Genomic DNA, 19,660 nt, shown 5'->3' on the forward strand with positions numbered 1-19,660 from the left:
CACAGTTATCCAGTGCATTAATAACCATTAGTCATTTTACAGGCAGATTTGAACTTATTAATTATGGAAGTTCATTCCACAAACAATGGAAGAACCTCGTGAAGTCTATTAACCCCAGAGAAGGATGGTCACCTAAAAAAGGTAACCAAAAAGACAGAAGGAATGTAATAAAGAATTGATTAAAAAAACGAACTTGATGGTTGTGTTGCCAAAGTTGCTCCAGGTCTTTGCTCAAAACCCATCAACCTCCCCCCCAACCTTTAGCAGGACTGCTTTGCTCAAAACCTGCCAACCCCCGCAACCTTTAGCAGGAGTTAACGTAAATCTTTAAGTTAAAGTGTCCAGAGATAAGAAAGGAAGCTACAAACAAACAAACAAAAAAACCAGATGGAACCAGCTGGGACCAAGATGGCTATGAATCTGACCTCCAGCAGACCCTGAGTCTCATTATTCGCTGATTTTACCACGTTAGCATATTAAATGACACACCTACCAGCAGCCATGACCAGATATTAAGGACCCGGAGAGAATACAAAGGGGGTGGCACCCCACTCCCTCGGAAAAAGCCCTGCCCCTTCCCTGGTAGAATAATGCATATACCTTCCCATCATTAGCCTCACTCCTCCTCCCTTTGTCTTCACTCTTTAAAATCAAGCCCCTCTCGCCAGGTGGGGAAGAAGATGATCTGTGAACTTAGTTCCCCTTCCCCATTCTTTGGCCACTGAATAAAGTGCTGTGCCGATCTCAGCTTTGGTTTCGTTATTTGCCTACTAGAACCCAAACGGAGGCAGAAGCCTTGGCCAGGCTAAGGCCCGAGCTGGGTCCATACAACTTAATTTGGTAACGGTTGTTTTTCTCATTTACCCTTACCTGCTGAGACTGCTCATGCCCATCTCTTCTTTACCAAATGGCAGGTAGAAAAGGACAATTGGAAGAAGCAAATGCTTCTTCCTACCTGTGTTTTCTACCCACCTCTATTCCTCCTGCTACTCTTTATTATTTCAGAGTTTGTCTGACATAGTTATTCAGTCAGGTTCTATGTTATTACTAATTTTACAGAGCCAGTGGCTAGTGTGGTGCTGTGACATATAATGGATGCTCAATAAATATTTGCTAAATGAATGAATGAGTATATTACCCATATGGTAATTCATTATTTAAATCTTCTTGCACCTTTTCCTGACTCACTAAGAGAATGGAAAAAATACACATTGACATTTAAACACATATGTACACTGTAAAACTGGAATGAGTAATCTATTTGGTTTTTATTCAGAATAAGGGATAAAAATGCATTTCTTTTTATTAATTTTCTGAATACCAAGACCAGTGAAATGCCTTTTCATACTTAGCAGAATCACTTAAATATTGGGTTGGCCAAAAAGTTCGTTCGGGTTTTCCCATGTTGCAGGAAAATCCGAACGAACTTTTTGGCCAATACAATATCTGCCCCAGGAAGTGGTTTATGACTCAGAAATCTTCTCTTAATTTAAAAGTAAAAATCAAATCTCACTTATCTGACTTCGGAGCTCTTGGTACTTTGAAATCACTACTATCTATGATAGACACTGATGTGCTACCCTGATTTCCCTTCAGTGAAGGGTTTGTTGCCTCAGCTGCTGGCAGTGCTGTTGGCAGGCAGCCTTCAGCTGTCAGCCCCTTCATGGTTGCCTCAGCTGCAAAGAGCCATCTGGCCCAATTCCCCTTACCCAATGACCCGCATCCAATGAACAATCAATGCAAGAGTAAAAAGATGTGGCCGTCTTGACCCAACTTGGAACAACTCTGAAGAGCCATTCTAGTTTCAGAGCTCTCTGTAAGGTAGGCCATGGCTGTTGTCAGGCCTACCTTGTACCTCAACTTCTCCCTCTTTCCAAGCCCTGCTCCCTTCCCCTATGCCCCAAGGGCACTCCCTAATAAATATTTTGCATGTCAAACTTCATCTCAAAGTCGGCTTCCTGGGGAGCTCTACCTATGATAATATTATTTCCATGCTCTCCTTATACAAAATACTGAAAATGTAAGTATCCACTGAAGACAAAGTGCTGCATTTTGTGGAGTCTACTCTCTGAGAGGACACTTGTTCTGGGTCAGAGCTGCTTGACAAAAATCCACATTGCCAAGGTTACTGTTCCCTAGTACATTTTGATTTCATCATTATGTTGATGACACAGGGGAGTTGACCAGGAGTCATATTGACATAGTGATTCCCTTGTAGTAGAAAGAGCCTCATTTGAGGTTCTTTCCTTGTACTACAGGGTTAGAGTTGGTACTAGTTTCTAAGTTGACCTTCCTCCAATCATCCCATGCTGACATGAACTAAGCTCTGGAAATTTCTCTTCTTCCCTGAAGAAACTACGTAGCACCCAGAAACATGTGACTTTGGAAGACCAACCTTAGAAATTTTCTCTGGATTGTTAATTCACCCCATCACCAGTCCTTCTGGGGCTCTAGTCTGCTTGCTTTGTAGTCTTCCCTCCCAAATTTATTTATGATGTTTATATGATGTACTGATCATTTCAGGCAGACAGGGGTAGGGAGAGATCTCCATGGTGAGAGTTCTTTCGGTTGTCTCCATGGTGATCTCTGCATAGCTAATAAATCTACAACTTAATTTTATTTCTTATCTTGAAATCACCAATGGCTTCAGCTTTGGAATATGTGTGGGTGAAGCCATCAGGGCTCATAGTGCAACTTGCAAAGCAAGTAGTGCCAAGCTTCATTAGAGACTCAGTCTATCTTTTCCATTTCTTTTTTCCCCTTCTTTAGGAACTGAAGGTCTCATATGTTTTGTACTTTGTTTCCTCCCTACACCTTCATTATAAAAAAGAGACTAAGGTATAAATAAATGATAAAGCAGTGTATTACCTTCATCTAGGGGATTGCTTTTTAAATGGAAACAAGGGAACGAATCTCTAAGGAATTTCAGGAATCGAGAAAATATGTGAATGGGGAAGAGCAAGAAGAGGCTGGGGAAAACAAAACCTATCCATTGATTACTCTGTACTCCATTTTCCCCATCTGTAAAAGGGGATAGTAATATTATCTACCTCTGAGGGTTGTTGAGTGAATTAAATAAGGTATGACATGTAAAGTGCTTAGAACAATATTTGGCTTGTTCAGTTACTGCTATTTTTATATTAATATTTATTTTTATTCATAAGGACAAATTAGGAAAAGTTCCCTTCTTCACCTTTAATCTGAAGTATTAAATTACCCAAAGTCTGGTCTTTCCCTTTTTGGGGAAGTTGTGAAGCCTTGTTATTCAAACAGTGGTCCAAGGACCAGAAGTATCAACCACAGCAGGGCGCTTGTTAGAAGTCCAGAATATCAAGCCCCACTCCAGATGTACTAAAGCAAAATCTGCATTTTAACAAGATTCTCTGGTGATTCTTACACATATTAAAGTTCGAGGAGCCTTGAAGTAGGTATTGATGTCCCAAATTGGGGCTTTGGAATCAAAGAGACCCAAGCTCAATTTACTAGCTGTGGGATCTTGGGCAAGTTACTTAGTATCTCGTAGTCTTAGGTCCCTCATGTGTAAAATATGGGATAATCACATCTATTTAGTAGGGTTGTTGTGAGGATTAAATGTGAAACTACGTAAAGTACTTATTGATGTGAGTGCTGAGCAAATACCAAGTGCTTTATGAATTATGGCTATAACTACTCTCAAAACAATCTCCAGGTTTTTGAAACATGTAGTTTCAAGCTCCCAAGGGCAAAGAACTTGACTTCATCCAGCACAGGATTGTTCATACATTCATATGACTTTAAAGATACACAAGGAATGTTAGGGATCATCTTAGATAAATCAAAAGAAAAAATGGTTAGGTCTATTTTGTATTGGAAAGCTTGGTAGGTGGGGGAAAGATTTTCCTTTGTATCTCTCTGAGTCTTCCACTGCCCTTCTGGGTAAGATACATTCAGGTTAGACACAGAGGTGATCAGCTGGCCATGACAGGTAGAGGAGTACCAACAGGTATAGCCAAGCATTGGAATCTTTTAGACATGATTCTCCCTGCCAGTGAAGGTGACCAGCTTGCTCAGGTCTATGAACCGAAAATATAACACTCCCAGAAACTCTTTGAAGACTGGAACCAGAAGTTGTTGAACTCGGATTGGCAAGCACAGGTTCTACATTCTCAAATGTATTTCACTTTCATCTCATGGTTAAGAGCTGGGGCTCAGGCATCAAATCACTAGGGTTCAAATTTCATCATATGTAAAATAGGGATTGTTATAGCTCCTCTCTCTAAAGATGTCCAGGAGAATTCAGTGAGATAATCTATGTAAAGCTGTTAGCACAGTACCTGGCTTAGAGTGAGCTCTCAATGTTGTTGTAATTATCATACTTGCTGCTTCTGCTTTCCCTAGAATCCTACATTTGGTATGTCTGGGTCCAGCCTATTTTCTTGAACTCAATACTGATTTGGGGGTTACATCCAGCCTCTAACTAGATCTATCATAACAGTTTGGTTAGAAGAATTAGAGTTAAAATTATGACACACCAATGGAAAGGTGAGACTACTTAGTAGGAGATTTCTACATAATGCTCAGTCATCTAGGAAGTGCCCTTGGGAGAACAAATTTCATTGTTGTTAAAGTGCTAGTGCAGCCAGGCTCTCAGAGACTGTTAGCCATTTTCAGGCTTTTAATGAGTTCCCCAAGGAGAAGCAGAAGCTACCACACCAGCAAGCCTTTCCTCACACCTGAATTGTTTATCATTCAGTTGCTGGTGCTCTGGAGACTAACATACTGGTACTCTTTGCTACAGAATACTGAAACAACAAACTTGACAAATTCTTGATCAACAAGTGCTGGCAATGCAGATACATTTAGAAATGGAATGGAGTGGATAACGTGAAAACTTGGACTATTTTCCATGGGACTTCTGGAAACAGAATATAGTAAGGATTTGGGATACTTCAGTTACCTGAACTAGTCAATCTACACTGGGACAAATGACAAGGTTTTGAATGTACTTCCACAGCCTGATTGAAATATTACTTTGAGTGTAATCAGTACTAGATATCAAAGGAACCTCATCACAGGATCTTCTGTGTTTAAGAAAGAAAGCTCCCCTGTTTCCCACACTGTAATTCATTAACATCCCACCATCTCTCCACAGAATGGTCTGTGTTTTCTACCCAACAAGAGAACCAACCTGCTCTCTGAGGTAGGATTGAGTCACAAAGAGAAGAAAAAAGGGGGGTGTTGGGGGAGAAGGCAAAACATGGAGCAGAATTCTAACAAGCTTGCTCAGTCTGACAGGACTGGTTCTAATGAATTTTACAAGATTTTTAAAGTATTCATAAGTTTAATTTAAATAACATTTTTGGTGACAAAAATAATATATGTTCCTTGCTGAAAACAGAAGAGTATTAAAAAAATAAAATCAGGGCTTCCCTGGTGGCACAGTGGTTGAGAATCTGCCTGCCAATGCAGGGGACACGGGTTCGAGCCCTGGTCTGGGAATATCCCACGTGCCGCGGAGCAACTGGGCCCGTGAGCCACAACTACTGAGCCTGCGCATCTGGAGCCTGTGCTCTGCAACAAGAGAGGCCGCGACAGTGAGAGGCCCGCGCACCGCAATGAAGAATGGCCCCCGCTCGCCGCAACTAGAGAAAGCCCTCGCGCATAAACTAAGACCCAACACAGACAAATAAATAAATAAATAAATAAAATAAATTTAAAGAGCCAACATGTTTCTTTAAAAAAAAAAAAATCACATAATTAAACCACCAGAAGTTAACATTTTGATATCTTAAATTCTGGGCAATTTTCTCTGTTTATATTAGTTCTAATTAACATAACTGGGATTATTTATAAACATGACTATTAATGGCTATGTAATAATCCATAATGTGTCACAATTTCAACATCCTTGGGCATTTAAGATATTTCCCAAATTTTTGCTATTATAAATAATATTGCAACAAATCTTTTTTTAAATTGAAGAATAGCTGATTTACAATATCGTGTTAGTTTCAGATGTACAGCAAAGTCATTTGGTTATACAAGTATATGTATATACCTATATTCTTTTTTTTGATTCTTTTCCATTATAGTTTATTGCAAGATATTGAATATAGTTCCCAGTGCTATACAATAAATTCTTGTTTATCTATTTTATATACGGTATATGCATCTGTTAATCACATGCTCCCAATTTATCCCTCCTCCCCCCCTTCCCCTTTGGTAACCATAAGTTTGTTTTCTAAGTCTGTAAGTCTGTTTCTGTTTTGTAAATAAATTCATTTGTGCTATTTTTTAGATTCCACATGTAAGTGATATCATATTTGTCTTTGTCTGACTTACTTCACTTAGTATGATAATCTCTAGGTTCATCCATGTTGCTACAAATGGCATTATTTCATTCTTTTTTATGGCTGAGTAGTATTCCATTGTATATATACATACCACATCTTCTTTATCCATTCATCTGTTCATGTATACTTAGGTTGCTTCCATGTCTTGGCTATTGCAAATAGTGGTTTGAACATTGGGGAGCGTATATCTTTTCAAATTAGAGCTTTCATCTTTTCCAGATATATGCCCAGGAGTGGGATTGCTGGATCATATGGTAACTCTATTTTTAGTTTTTTAAGGAACCTCCATACTGTTTTCCATAGTGGCTGCACCAATTTACATTCCCACCAACAGTGTAAGAGGGTTCCCTTTTCTCTACACCCTTTCCAGCACTTCTTATTTGTAGACTTTTTGATGATGGCCATTCTGACCAATGTGAGGTGATACCTCATTGTAGTTTTGATTTGCATTTCTCTAATAATTGGTAATGTTCAGCATCTTTTCACATGCCTTTGGCCATCTGTATGTCTTCTTTAAAGAAATATCTACTTAGGTCTTTTGCCCATTTTTTGATTGTTTTTTGTTTGTTTGTTTTGTTATGGAGTAGTATGAGCTGTTTGTATATTTTGGAAATTAAGCCGTTGTCGATCACATCATTTGCAAATATTTTCTCCCAGTCCATAGGTTGTCTTTTCGTTATTTTTTTTTAATTAATTAATTAATTAATTAATTTTTGGCTGTGCTGGGTCTTTGTTGCTGCGTGTGGGCTTTCTCTAGTGGCGAGTGGGCGCTATTCTTTGCTGTGGTGCACAGGCTTCTCACTGTGGTGGCTTCCCTTGTTGCAGAGCACGAGCTCTAGGCACGTGGGCTTCAGTAGTTGTGGTTTGCAGGCTCTAGAGCGCAGGCTCATGTGGCGCATGGGCTTATTTGCTCCACAGCATGTGGGATCATCCCAGGCCAGGGCTCGAACTCATGTCCTCTGCATTGCAAGGCGGATTCTTAACCACTGTGCCACCAGGGAAGCCCTGTTTTTTCGTTTTGTTCATGGTTTACTCTGCTGTGCAAAAGCCTGTAAGTTTGACTAGGTCCCATTTGTTTATTTTTCCTTTCAGTTCTATTGCCTTGGGAGACTGACCTAAGAAAACACTGCTATGATTTATGTCAGAATATTTTGCCTATGTTCTCTTCTAGGAGTTTTACGGTGTCATGTCTTATATTTAAGTCTTTAAGCCATTTTGAGTTTATTTTTGTGTATGGTGTGAGGGAATTTTCTAACTTCATTGACTGACATGTGGCTGCCCAGCTTTCCCAACACCACTTGCTGAAGAGACTATCTTTTCTCCATTGTATATTCTTGCCTCCTTTGTGGAAGTACAAATGTGGACAAATCTTCTTTTGTAAAACTTTGCCTGGCTATCCAATTGTTTCCTTAGGATAGATTCTCAGAAGTTAAATGCCTCAATGAAAGGGTAGGAACATATTTAAGATTCTTAGTACAATTGCCAAGTTGTTTCACAAAATGATTGTCCCAATATATCTTCCCATGAGCAATGTATAAACATGCCCTTCCAAGAGCACTAGTGACTACATGGAGTGTTATCTTGGATCATTCTTTTCTAATTTCATGGTCAAAACCATTATCTCATTACCTTACCATTCTTTTTTTTTTAATGCAATTTATCATTTCACACATAAATATATTGACCATTTGTGGGTTATTTCTTTTTCTTTTGTGATTTGTTCATGACCATAGCCCATATCTTCTACTGGGCAGTTAGTTTTTTCTCAATGTTTTATTAGCATCTCTATATATTAAAACATATTAGTTCTTTATTATATTTTTTGCACTTATATTTTACCATTAATTTTAATTTATGGTGGATTTTCATTGTTATCATTGCACAGAAATTTGGAATTCTCATGCAGTCAAATCTGTTTACTTTTTCCTTTATGATTTTTTCACATTGCTTTTATTCCTGTAAATCTTCCCCCATTTGAAGAACAAGTGAATATTTACCCATACTTTCTCTTAACCAGCAAAACCAGTTTCATTAACTATAAAAATGCTTATTTGAAGGTAGAATGTGGTCAGAATGATTTCACTTTACTCACTATAACTAAACTAGTCGTAAAGCACATGAATTTGGTGAGACTCATGAATTGACTATAGATATTACCATCTCAGGTCTTCAATGAAATTACCTTTAAGATGATTGTATAGAGTACTTGAGAAAAAAAGGATCAAAAACATGTCAGATATAAGTGAAAACATACCATATTTGTCTTTCTCTGTCTGACTTATTTCACTAAGTGTGGAATCTAAAATATAAAATGAACAAACATACCAAACCAGAAACAGACTCACAGATACAGAGAACAAACTAGTGGTTATCAGAGGGGTAGGGATAGGGGCAGAATAGGCAAAGGGGATTAAGGGGTACAAACTACTAGATATTAAAAAAAAATAAGTTACAAGAATGTATTGTACAACACAAGGAATATAGTCATACCTTTGTATGGAGTGTAATCTGTAAAAATATTGAATTACTATGTTGTACACCTGAAACTAATAATATTGTAAGTCAACTATACTTCAATTTAAAAAAAAAAACATGTCAGAAAAGAATAGTAACTGTTATAAAAGTGAAATTGAAACTAAACCCTTCAGAGAAGTTCCATACTTCTGATTCACTGAATGGAACAACTTTATATTATCCTTGTCTTCATTCAGTTAGCTTCATTTGCAACAAATATTTAACAAATATCAAGTACTCAGATAACATCATATTATATTACCAAAACTGTCTAATACTGATTGACTTTGCAAAGGCCTTTCTTGCAATGCAACAAACACACTTCAAAATAATTGAAGACACTACAATTGTAAATTTGTTAACAAATTTTAACCCAATAATCCATGTTTCCATAATGAATACACAAACAGAAAAATGTATGAACTCACATAAAGTAAACACATGAAAAGAAAACAGGGATGGAGAGAAGAGGGGTGGTAAAAAGACAGCTGAATTCATTAGTTCCTATAAAAGTCTAAAAATATTTCCACCCAGTCAAATTTATTCTCTGAAAAATGAAAGAGATGTGTAAGACTGTGCCCACGTCACAGAAAACAGAATCTACATTGAGAAGGAGGAGGGGAAAGCACTGGTTGTCAGGAAGTCACCACAGTCTCTGCCAACACCATTATCAGTGACAGCTGGTTTCCAAAAGGGTACCTTCAAGGAACCATTAATCAGAGAATAATGGGGACAACAAAAGGCAATGCTTCTCAACTAGTTAGCATACTATTAGCAATAGATTCCCGTGGCATATATACTATGTGCAGGAATAGTGTGCTGGACCGCATGTTCTCAATAAATATATGGTAGATTGGGGGAGACTGATTGCACTAATAGTCCCAGTTTTTAATGTATCCTTGTATCCATGCCCTTTTATAGTGCCCTCTCATACTGCCTTTGGGCCTGACCATGTGACATGCTTTGACCAAATGAATAGTTACAAACTTGATGCAAGCAGAGGCTTGAAAAGGCGCTCCTGTGGTTCTGATTTCAGTAGGCCTGGAATGGGCAGGGTGCAAGCATGTGCATTTTGAAAAAACTCCTTAGGTGATTCAGATATGCACTCTTCTTTAAAAATCTCTGACTTCGGGGCTTCCCTGGTGGCGCAGTGGTTGAGAGTCTGCCTGCTAGTGCAGGGGACACGGGTTCGAGCCCTGGTCTGGGAGGATCCCACATGCCGCGGAGCAACTAGGCCCGTAAGCCACAACTACTGAGCCTGCGCGTCTGGAGCCTGTGCTCCACAGCAAGAGAGGCGGCGATAGTGAGAGGCCTGCGTACTGCGATGAAGAGTGGCCCCTGCTTGCCGCAACTAGAGAAAGCCCTCGCACAGAAACGAAGACCCAACACAGCCAAAAAAAATTAAAATTAATTAATTAATTAATTAAAGTTAATAAAACAAAAATCTCTGACTTAGAATGTTCCACAAGTCCTAGAGACTGTGAACACAGTATCACAGGAATGTTATATAGTCCTAAGACATTAATACCTGAGAGAAGCTTTCATGGAAATGGATTTTCAGATTCTGAAACCACTGAAAACACTTGATGTTATCCAGTCTGTAGCACTAAGAAATAATATAAATTGTTTAATAAAGTAATTTTAGAGCTGAAAATGTACTTAGAAATCTAACCCACTTATTTTGAAAAAGAAGAAACTGAGTCCACCTTAAGGAACAGTGGTAGCACCAGGGCCAAATCCCACACCTCTTGGTTTTCACTTCACCATAGAAAATCTAAAAAGTACACTTTCAAATGTTAGTTTTAATTTCCTCTACTACTACTTTTTTCTCATCAGCCCTATTAATTTCACTGAAATGAATTAATTTAAGACTTATCTCCTTTTATTTTTTCCACTCAGTAGTAGAGATGCTAATAAATGTGAAACAGTAAAAAATAAGCTTCTTCTAATGTCAGGAAGGAAGAACAACAACAGGAATTGGCAGGCATAAAAGATCTGGGAGAAGAGAGTTCTAGACAGAAGAAATAGCAAGTATGTATGAGGAAGAATAAGAGGTTCATATGACTTGAGTGAGAAAGGAGAGGCAGAAAATTGTAGGAGATGATGGCAGAAAGATTAGCAGTCCCTGTCCTATACTTACTTGGGTTCACCTCTGTCTCTCACTGCAATTATTTGCAAGGTCTTTGATAACTACAATATATTTGAGCGAGATTTCTAATTTCCAGTAATGGGAGACTCAGTTATTCTGACCAAACCTCCAGAGGAAACCAATTAAAAATATTGAGGGAAGGACTTTTGTTTTTTGTTTTGTTTGTTTTTTTTTTCTTTTACAAATCTCTTACAAAGCAAAAGATCTAACAACAAAAGCAAAATAAATCAGGAATCCAAAAAGTGCACAAGGAAGCCACTTTTACCCTGAGGACATTGGATATTTCTTTTTTTTTTAACATCTTTATTGGAGTATAATTGCTTTACAATGTTGTGTTAGTTTCTGCTGTATAACAAAGTGAATCACCTATACATATACATATATTCCCATAGCCCCTCCCTCTTCGTCTCCCCCCACCCTCCCTATCCCACCCCTCTAGGTGGTCACAAAGCACCGAGCTGATCTCCCTGTGCTATGCAGCTGCTTCCCACTAGCTATCTATTTTACATTTGGTCGTGTATATATGTCAATGCAACTCTCTCACTTCGTCCCATCTTACACTTCCCCCTCCCTGTGTCCTCAAGTCCATTCTCTACGTCTGCATCTTTATTCCTGTCCTGCCCCTAGGTTCATCAGAACCATTTTTGGTTTTAGATTCCATATATATGTGTTAGCATACAATATTTGTTTTTCTCTTTCTGACTTACTTCACACTGTATGACAGACTCTAGGTCCATCCACCTCACTACAAATAACTCAAGTTTGTTTCTTTTTATGGTTGAGTAATATTCCACTGTATATATGTGCCACATCTTCTTTATCCATCATCTGTTGATGGACACTTAGGTTGCTACCATATCCTGGCTATTGTAAAGAGTGCTGCAATAAACATTGTGGTACATGTCTCTTTTTGAATTGTAGTTTTCTCAAGGTATATGCCCAGTAGTGGGATTGCTGGGTCATATGGTAGTTCTATTTTTAGTTTTTTAAGGAACCTCCATACTGTTCTCCATAGTGGTCGTATCAATTTACATTCCCAACAACAGTGCAAGAGGGTTCCCTTTTCTCTACACCCTCTCCAGCATTTATAGTTTGTAGATTTTTTGATGATGGCCATTCTGACCAGTGTGAGGTGATACCTCATTGTAGTTCTGATTTGCATTTCTCTACTGATTAGTGATGCTGAGCATCCTTTCATGGGTTTGTTGGCAATCTGTATATCTTCTTTGGAGAAATGTCTATTTAGGTCTTCTGCCCATTTTTGGATTGGGTTGTTTGTTTTTTTGTTATTGAGCTGCATGAGCTTCTTGTATATTTTGGATATTAATCCTTTGTCAGTTGCTCTGTTTGCAAATATTTTCTCCCATTCTGAGGCTTGTCTTTTCGTCTTGTTTATGGTTTCTTTGCTATACAAAAGCTTTTAAGTTTCACTAAGTCCCATATGTTTATTTTTGTTTATATTTCCATTTCTCTAGGAGGTGGGTCAAAAAGGATCTTGCTGTGATTTTGGTCAAAGAGTGTTCTTCCTATGTTTTCCTCTAAGAGTTTTATAGTGTCTGGCCTTACATTTAGGTCTTTAATCCATTTTGAGTTTATTTTTGTGTATGGTGTTAAAGAGCGTTCTAATTTCATTCTTTTACGTGCAGCTGTCCAGTTTTCCCAGCACCAGTTACTGAAGAGACTGTCTTTTCTTACTCCTTTATCAAAGATAAGGTGACCATATGTGTGTGGGTTTATCACTGGGCTTTCTATCCTGTTCCCTTGATCTATATTTCTGTTTTTGTGCCAGTATCATACTGTATTGATTACTGTAGCTTTGTAGTATAGTCTGAAGTCTGGGAGCCTGATTGCTCCAGCTCTGTTTTTCTTTCTCAAGAAAAACTTTGGCTATTCGGGGTCTTTTGTGTTTCCATATAAATTGTTAAACTTTTTGTTCTCGCCTGTGAAAAATGCCAGTGGTAGTTTGATAGGGATTGCATTGAATCCGTAGATTGCTTTGGGTAGTAGAGTCATTTTCACAATGTTGTTTCTTCCAATCCAAGAACATGGTATATCTCTCCATCTTTTTGTATCATCTTTAATTTCTTTCATCAGTGTCTAAAATTTTTCTGCATACAGGTCCTTTGTCTCCTTAGGGAGGTTTATTTGTAGGTATTTTGTTCTTTTTATTGCAGTGGTAAATGGGAGTGTTTCCTTAATTTCTCTTTCAGATTTTTCATCATTAGTGTATAGGAATGCAAGAGATTTCTGTGCATTAATTTTGTATCCTGCTACTTTACCAAATTCATTGATTAGCTCTAGAGGTTTTCTGGTAGCACCTTAAGGATTCTCTATGTACAGTATCATGTCATCTACAAACAGTGACAGTTTTACTTCTTTTCTAACTTGGATTCCTTTTATTTCTTTTTCTTCTCTGATTGCTGTGGCTAAAACTTCCAAAACCATGTTCAATAATAGTGGTTACAGTGGGCAACCTCGTCTTGTTCCTGATTTTAGAGGAAATGGTTCCAGTTTTTCACCATTGAGAATGATGTTGTCTGTGGGTTTGTCATATATGGCCTTTATTATGTTGAGGTAGGTTCCGTCTATGCCCACTTTCTGGAGAGTTTTTATCATAAATGGGTGTTGAATTTTGTTGAAAGCTTTTTCTGCATCTATTGAGATGATCATATGGTTTTTATCCTTCAGTTTGTTAATATGGTGTATCACATTGATTGATTTGCATATACTGACGAATCCTTGCATTCCTGGGATAAACCCCACTTGATCATGGTGTATGACCCTTTTAATGTGCTGTTGGATTCTGTTTGCTAGTATTTTGTTCAGGATTTTTGCATCTATGTTCATCAGTGATACTGGTCTGTAGTTTTCTTTTTCTGTGACATCTTTGTCTGGTTTTGGCATCAGGGTGATGGTGGCCTCGTAAAATGAGTTTGGGAGTGTTCCTCCCTCTGCTATATTTTAGAAGAGTTTGAGAAGGAAAGGTGTTAGCTCTTCTCTAAATATTTGATAGAATTTGCCTGTGAAGCCATCTAGTCCTGGGCTTTTGTTTGCTGGAAGATTTTTAATCACAGTTTCAACTTCAGTGCTTGTGATTGGTCTGTTCATATTTTCTATTTCTTCCTGGTTCAGTCTTGGAAGGTTGGATTTTCTAATAACTTGTCCATTTCTTCCAGGTTGTCCATTTTACTGGCATATAATTGCTTGTAGTATTCTCTTGTGATCCTTTGTATTTCTGCAGTGTCAGTTGTTACTTCTTTTTTCATTTCTAATTCTGTTGATTTGAGTCTTCTCCCTTTTTTTCTTGATGAGTCTGGCTAATGGTTTATCAATTTTGTTTATCTTCTCAAAGAACCACATTTTAGTTTTATTGATCTTTGCTATTGTTTCCTTCATTTCTTTTCATTTATTTCTGACCTGATCTTTATGATTTCTTTCCTTCTGCTAACTTTGGGGGTTTTTTGTTCTTCTTACTCTAATTGCTTTAGGTGTAAGCTTAGGTTGTTTATTTGAGATTTTTCTTGTTTCTTGAGGCAGGATTGTATAGCTATAAACTTCCCTCTTAGAACTGCTTTTACTGCATCCCATAGGTTTTGGGTCATCGTGTTCTCATTGTCATTTGTCTCTAGGTATTTTTTTATTTCCTCTTTGATTTCTTCAGTGATCTCTTGGTTATTTAGTAGCGTGTTGCTTAGCCTCCACGTGTTTGTATTTTTTACAGTTTTTCCCTGTAATTGATATCTAGTGTCATAGCATTGTGGTTGGAAAAGATACTTGATATGATTTCAATTTTCTTAAATTTACTGAGGATTGATTTGTGACACAAGGTATGATCTATCCTGGAGAATGTTCCATAAGCACTTGAGAAGAAATTGTATTCTGTTGTTTTTGGATGGAATGTCCTATAAATATCAATTAAGTCCATCTGGTCTAATGTGTCTTTTAAAGTTTGTGTTTCCTTATTTATTTTCATTTTGGATGATCTGTCCATGGGTGAAAGTGGGGTGTTAAAATCCCCTACTATTATTGTGTTACTGTCGATTTCCCCTTTGTTTGCTGTTAGCATTTGCCTTATGTATTGAGGTGCTCCTATGTTGGGTGCATAAATATTTACAAGTGTTATATCTTCTTCTTGGCTTGATCCCTTGATCATTATGTAGTGTCCTTCCTTGTCTCTTGTAATAGTCTTTAAAGTCTATTTTGTCTGATAAGAGTATTGCTATTCCAGCTTTTTTTTGATTTCCATTAGCATGGAATACCTTTTTCAAATTGCATGGAATATCTTTTCCCATCCCCTCACTTTCAGTCTGTATGAGTCCCTAGGTCTGAAGTGGGTCTCTTGTAGACAGCATATGTATGGGTCTTGTTTTGCTATCCATTCAGCCAGTCTGTGTCTTTTGGTTGGAGCATTTAATCCATTTACATTTAAGGTAATATCGATATGTATGTTCCTATTACCATTTTCTTAATTGTTTTGGGTTTGTTATTGTAGGTATTTTCCTTCTCTTGTGTTTTCTGCCTAGAGAAGTTTCTTTATCATTTGTTGTAAAGCTGGTTTGGTGGTGCTGAATTCTCTTAGCTTTTGCTTGTCTGTAAAGGTTTTAATTTCTTCGTCGAATCTGAATGAAATTCTTGCTGGGTAGAGTAACCTAGGTTTTATGTTTTTCCCTTTCATCACTTTAAATATGTCCTGCCACTCCCTTCTGTCTTGCAAAGTTTCTGCTGAAAGGTCAGCTGTTAACCTTATGGGATTTCCCTTGTATGTTATTTGTTGGTTTTCCCTTGCTGCTTTTAATATTTTTTCTTTGAATTTAATTTTTGATAGCTTGATTAATATGTGTCTTGGCGTGTTTCTCCTTGGATTTATCCTGTGTGGGACCTCTGCGCTTCCCGGACTTGACTGACTATTTCCTTTCCCATGTTATGGAAGTTTTCAACTGTAATCTCTTCAACTATTTTCTCAAACCCTTTCTTTTTCTCTTCTTCTTCTGGGACCCCTAGAATTCGAGTGTTGGTGCGTTTAATGCTGTCCCAAAGGTCTCTGAGACTGTCGTCAACTCTTTTCATTCTTTTTTCTTGATTCTGCTCTGTGGCTGTTATTTCCACTATTTTATCTTTCAGGTCACTTATCTGTTCTTCGCCTCAGTTATTCTGCTATTGATTCCTTCTAGAGTATTTTTAATTTCATTTATTGTGTTGTTCATCATTGTTTGCTCTTTAGTTCTTCTAGGTCCTTGTTTAACGTTACTTTTATTTTTTCCATTCTATTTCCAAGATTTTGGATCATCTTTACTATCATTACTCTGAATTCTTTTTCAGGTAGACTGCCTATTTCTTCTTCATTTGTTTGGTCTGGTGGGTTTTTACCTTGCTCCTTCATCTGCTGCATATTTCTCTGTCTTCTCATTTTGTTTAACTTACTATGTTTGGGGTCTTCTTTTCACAGGCTGCAGGTTTGTAGTTCCCATTATTTTTGCTGTCTTCCCCCAGTGGGTGAGGTTTGTTCAGTGGCTTGTGTAGGCTTCCTGATGGAGGGGACTGGTGCCTGTGTTCTGGTGGATGAGGCTGGATCTTGTCCTTCTGGTGGGCAGGGCCACGTCTGTTGGTGTGTTTTGGAGTGTCTGTGAACTTAGTATGACTTTAGGCAGCCTCTCTGCTAATGGGTGGGGCTGTGTTCCTGTCTTGCTAGTTGTTTGGCATGGGGTGTCCAGCACTGGAGCTTGCTGGCCGTTGGGTAGAGCTGGGTTTTAGTGTTGGGACGAAGATCTCTGGGAGAGCTCTCGCCAATTGATATTACATGGGGCCAGGAGGTTTCTGGTGGTCCATTGTCCTGGACTCGGCCCTCCCACCTCGGAGGCTCAGGCCCGACACCCGGCCAGAGTACCAAGACCCTGCCAGCCACACGGCTGAGAAGAAAAGGAAGAAAGAAAGAAAGAAAAAGAACAGACAGAACCCTAGGACAAATGGTAAAAGCAAACTTATACAGACAAAATCACACAAAGAAGCATACACATACACACTCACAAAAAGAGAAAAAGGAGACAAAAGAAAAAATATATATATTTAAAAAAAGGAAGAGAGCAACCAAACCAATAAACAAATCCACCAATGATAATAAGCACTAAATACTAAACTAAGATAAACATAAAACCAGAAACAAATTAGACACAGAAAGCAAACCCCAAGTCTACAGTTGTTCCCAAAGTCCACCACTTCAATTTTGGGAACATTCATTGTCTATTCAGGTATCTTCAGATGCAGGGTTTATCAAGTCGACTGTGGGGACTTAATCTGCTGCTCCTGAGGTTGCAGGGAGAAATTTCCCTTTCTCTTCTTTGTTCGCACAGCTCCTGGGGTTCAGTTTTGGTTTTGGCCCCGCCTCTGTGTGTAGGCCACCCTCAGGCGTCTTTTACCCACCCAGACAGGAGGGGCTTAAAACAGCAGCTGATTAGGCTCTCTTGCTCACTCAGGCTGGGGGGAGGGAGGGGTACGGTAGTCATAATTGGAATGAGGGGTGAGCCTGAGGTGGCAGAGGCTGGCATGACTTTGCAACAGCCCGAGGTGTGCCGTGTGTTCTCCCGGGGAAGCTGTCCCTGGATCACGGGACCCTGGCAGTGGTGTCATGCACAGGCTCCCAGGTGGGTGTGGATAGTGACCTGTGCTTGCACACAGGATTCTTCGTGGCAGTGATGAAGGAAACTGAGGAAAACACAAATGGGATGATATCCTGTCTTCATGGACTGGAAGAATTCATATTGTTAAAATGTTCATACTATGCAAAGCTATCTATAGATTGAATGCAATCCCTATCAAGAGTCCAATGGCATTTTTTTTTTTACAGAAATAGAAAAAACAATCCTAAAATTCATTTGGAACAACAAAAGACTCTGAATAGCCAAAGCAATCCTGAGAAAGAAGAACAAAGCTGGAGGCATCACACTTCTTGATTTCAAACTACATTACAATGCTATAATAATCAAAATAGTATACTACTGGCATAAAAAAAAGATATATATCAATGGAACAGAACTGAGAGCCCAGAAATAAACCTTCGCATATGCAGATAACCAATATTTGACATGGGAGCCAAGAATACTCAATGGAGGAAAGACAGTCTCTTCAATAAATAATGCTGGGAAAATTGGATATTCACATGCAAAAGAATGAACCTAGATCCCTACCTTACACCACTCACAAAAATTAACTGGAAATAGATTAAAGACTTAAATGTAAGACCAGAAACCATAAAACTCCTAGAAGAAAACACAGGGGAAAAGCTCCTTAACACTGGTCATTTCTTAGATAAGCACAAGCATGCAAAATAAGAAATAAACAAGTGGGACCACATCAAATTAAAAAGCTTCTGAGCAACAAAGGAAATAATCAACAAAATGAAAAGGCAACCTATGGAATGGGAGAAAATATTTGCGAACCACACATGTGATTAGGAGTTAATATCCAAAATATATAAGGAACTTATATAACTCAGTAGCAAAAACAAAATAATTCAATTAAAAATTGAGTGAAGGACCCAAACATACATTTTTCCGAAGGAGACGTACAGATGGCCAACATGCACAGGAAAAGGTGCTCAACATTACTAATCATCAGAGAAATGCAATTTAAAACCACAAAGAGATATCACCTCACATACATTAGACTGGCTATTATCAAAAAGATAAGAGATAACAAATGTTGGCAAGGAAGTGGAGGAATGGGAACCCTTCCACACTGTTGGTAGAAATCTAAATTGATGCAGCGCTATGGAAAACAGTATAGAAGTTCCTCAAAAAATTAAAAAATAGGACTACCAACATTTTCCAATAACTGACAAGGTGGCAGAAGTGGAGCAAAAGAGGCAGACCTTCTGTAAGTCCACCTACCTCAGGCGTGGACCTCAACCAGCTGCTGGACAAGTCCTACAAGCCGCTCATGCAGTTGTACTGCGCCCAGCAGCAACCGCGGCTGAATCCGGCCTGCGGAGGAAGCAGCACTCACTGCTTAAGTGCCTGAGCAAGGCCAAGAACAAGGTGCCACCCATCCCATGGAGAAGCCTAAGGTTGTTAAGATGCACCTGTGGGACATGATCATCGTTCCCAAGAATAGTGGGCGGCTACAAGGGCAAGATCCTCAACCAGGTGGAAATCAAGCCTGGGATGATTGGCCACTGTATGGGCAAGTTCTCAATCACCTACAAGCCTGTGAAGCACGAGCTGCTCAGACATCAGGGTCACCCACTTCTCCAGCTTCATCCCCTTCAAGAAGCCTGCTTGGCCAATAAAGGCACAGACTGCTCTAAAAAATAAATAACTTTTAAAAATAAATAAAAATAGGACTACCTTATGATCCAGCAATTCCACTTCTGGGTATATATCCAAAGGAAATAAAATCACTGTCTTAAAAAGATATCTGCACCCCTGTGTTCACTGCAGCATTATTTACAGGACAAGAAAACGCCTAAGTGCCCATCCACATTAATGGATAAAGATGTCTTAAGATATATATGTATGAATATTATTCAGCCACTAAAAAAGGAAATCTTGCCATTTGGAACAGCAGGGATGAGGGCATTATGCTAAGTAAAATAAGTCAAATAGAAAAAGACAAATACTGTATCATCTCACCTATACATAGAATCTAATAAAACTGATCTCATAGAAACAGA

At 38.5% G+C, this 19,660-nt stretch overlaps 1 pseudogene; it reads left to right on the top strand.

Annotated features, from left to right (window-relative positions):
- Window positions 1–5,236: 5,236 nt before the first annotated feature.
- LOC118888958 lies at window positions 5,237–19,301 on the top strand (annotated as a pseudogene).
- Window positions 19,302–19,660: the final 359 nt, after the last annotated feature.

Source organism: Balaenoptera musculus, chromosome X, assembly GCF_009873245.2.
Source record: "Balaenoptera musculus isolate JJ_BM4_2016_0621 chromosome X, mBalMus1.pri.v3, whole genome shotgun sequence".
Classification (NCBI taxonomy): domain Eukaryota; kingdom Metazoa; phylum Chordata; class Mammalia; order Artiodactyla; family Balaenopteridae; genus Balaenoptera; species Balaenoptera musculus.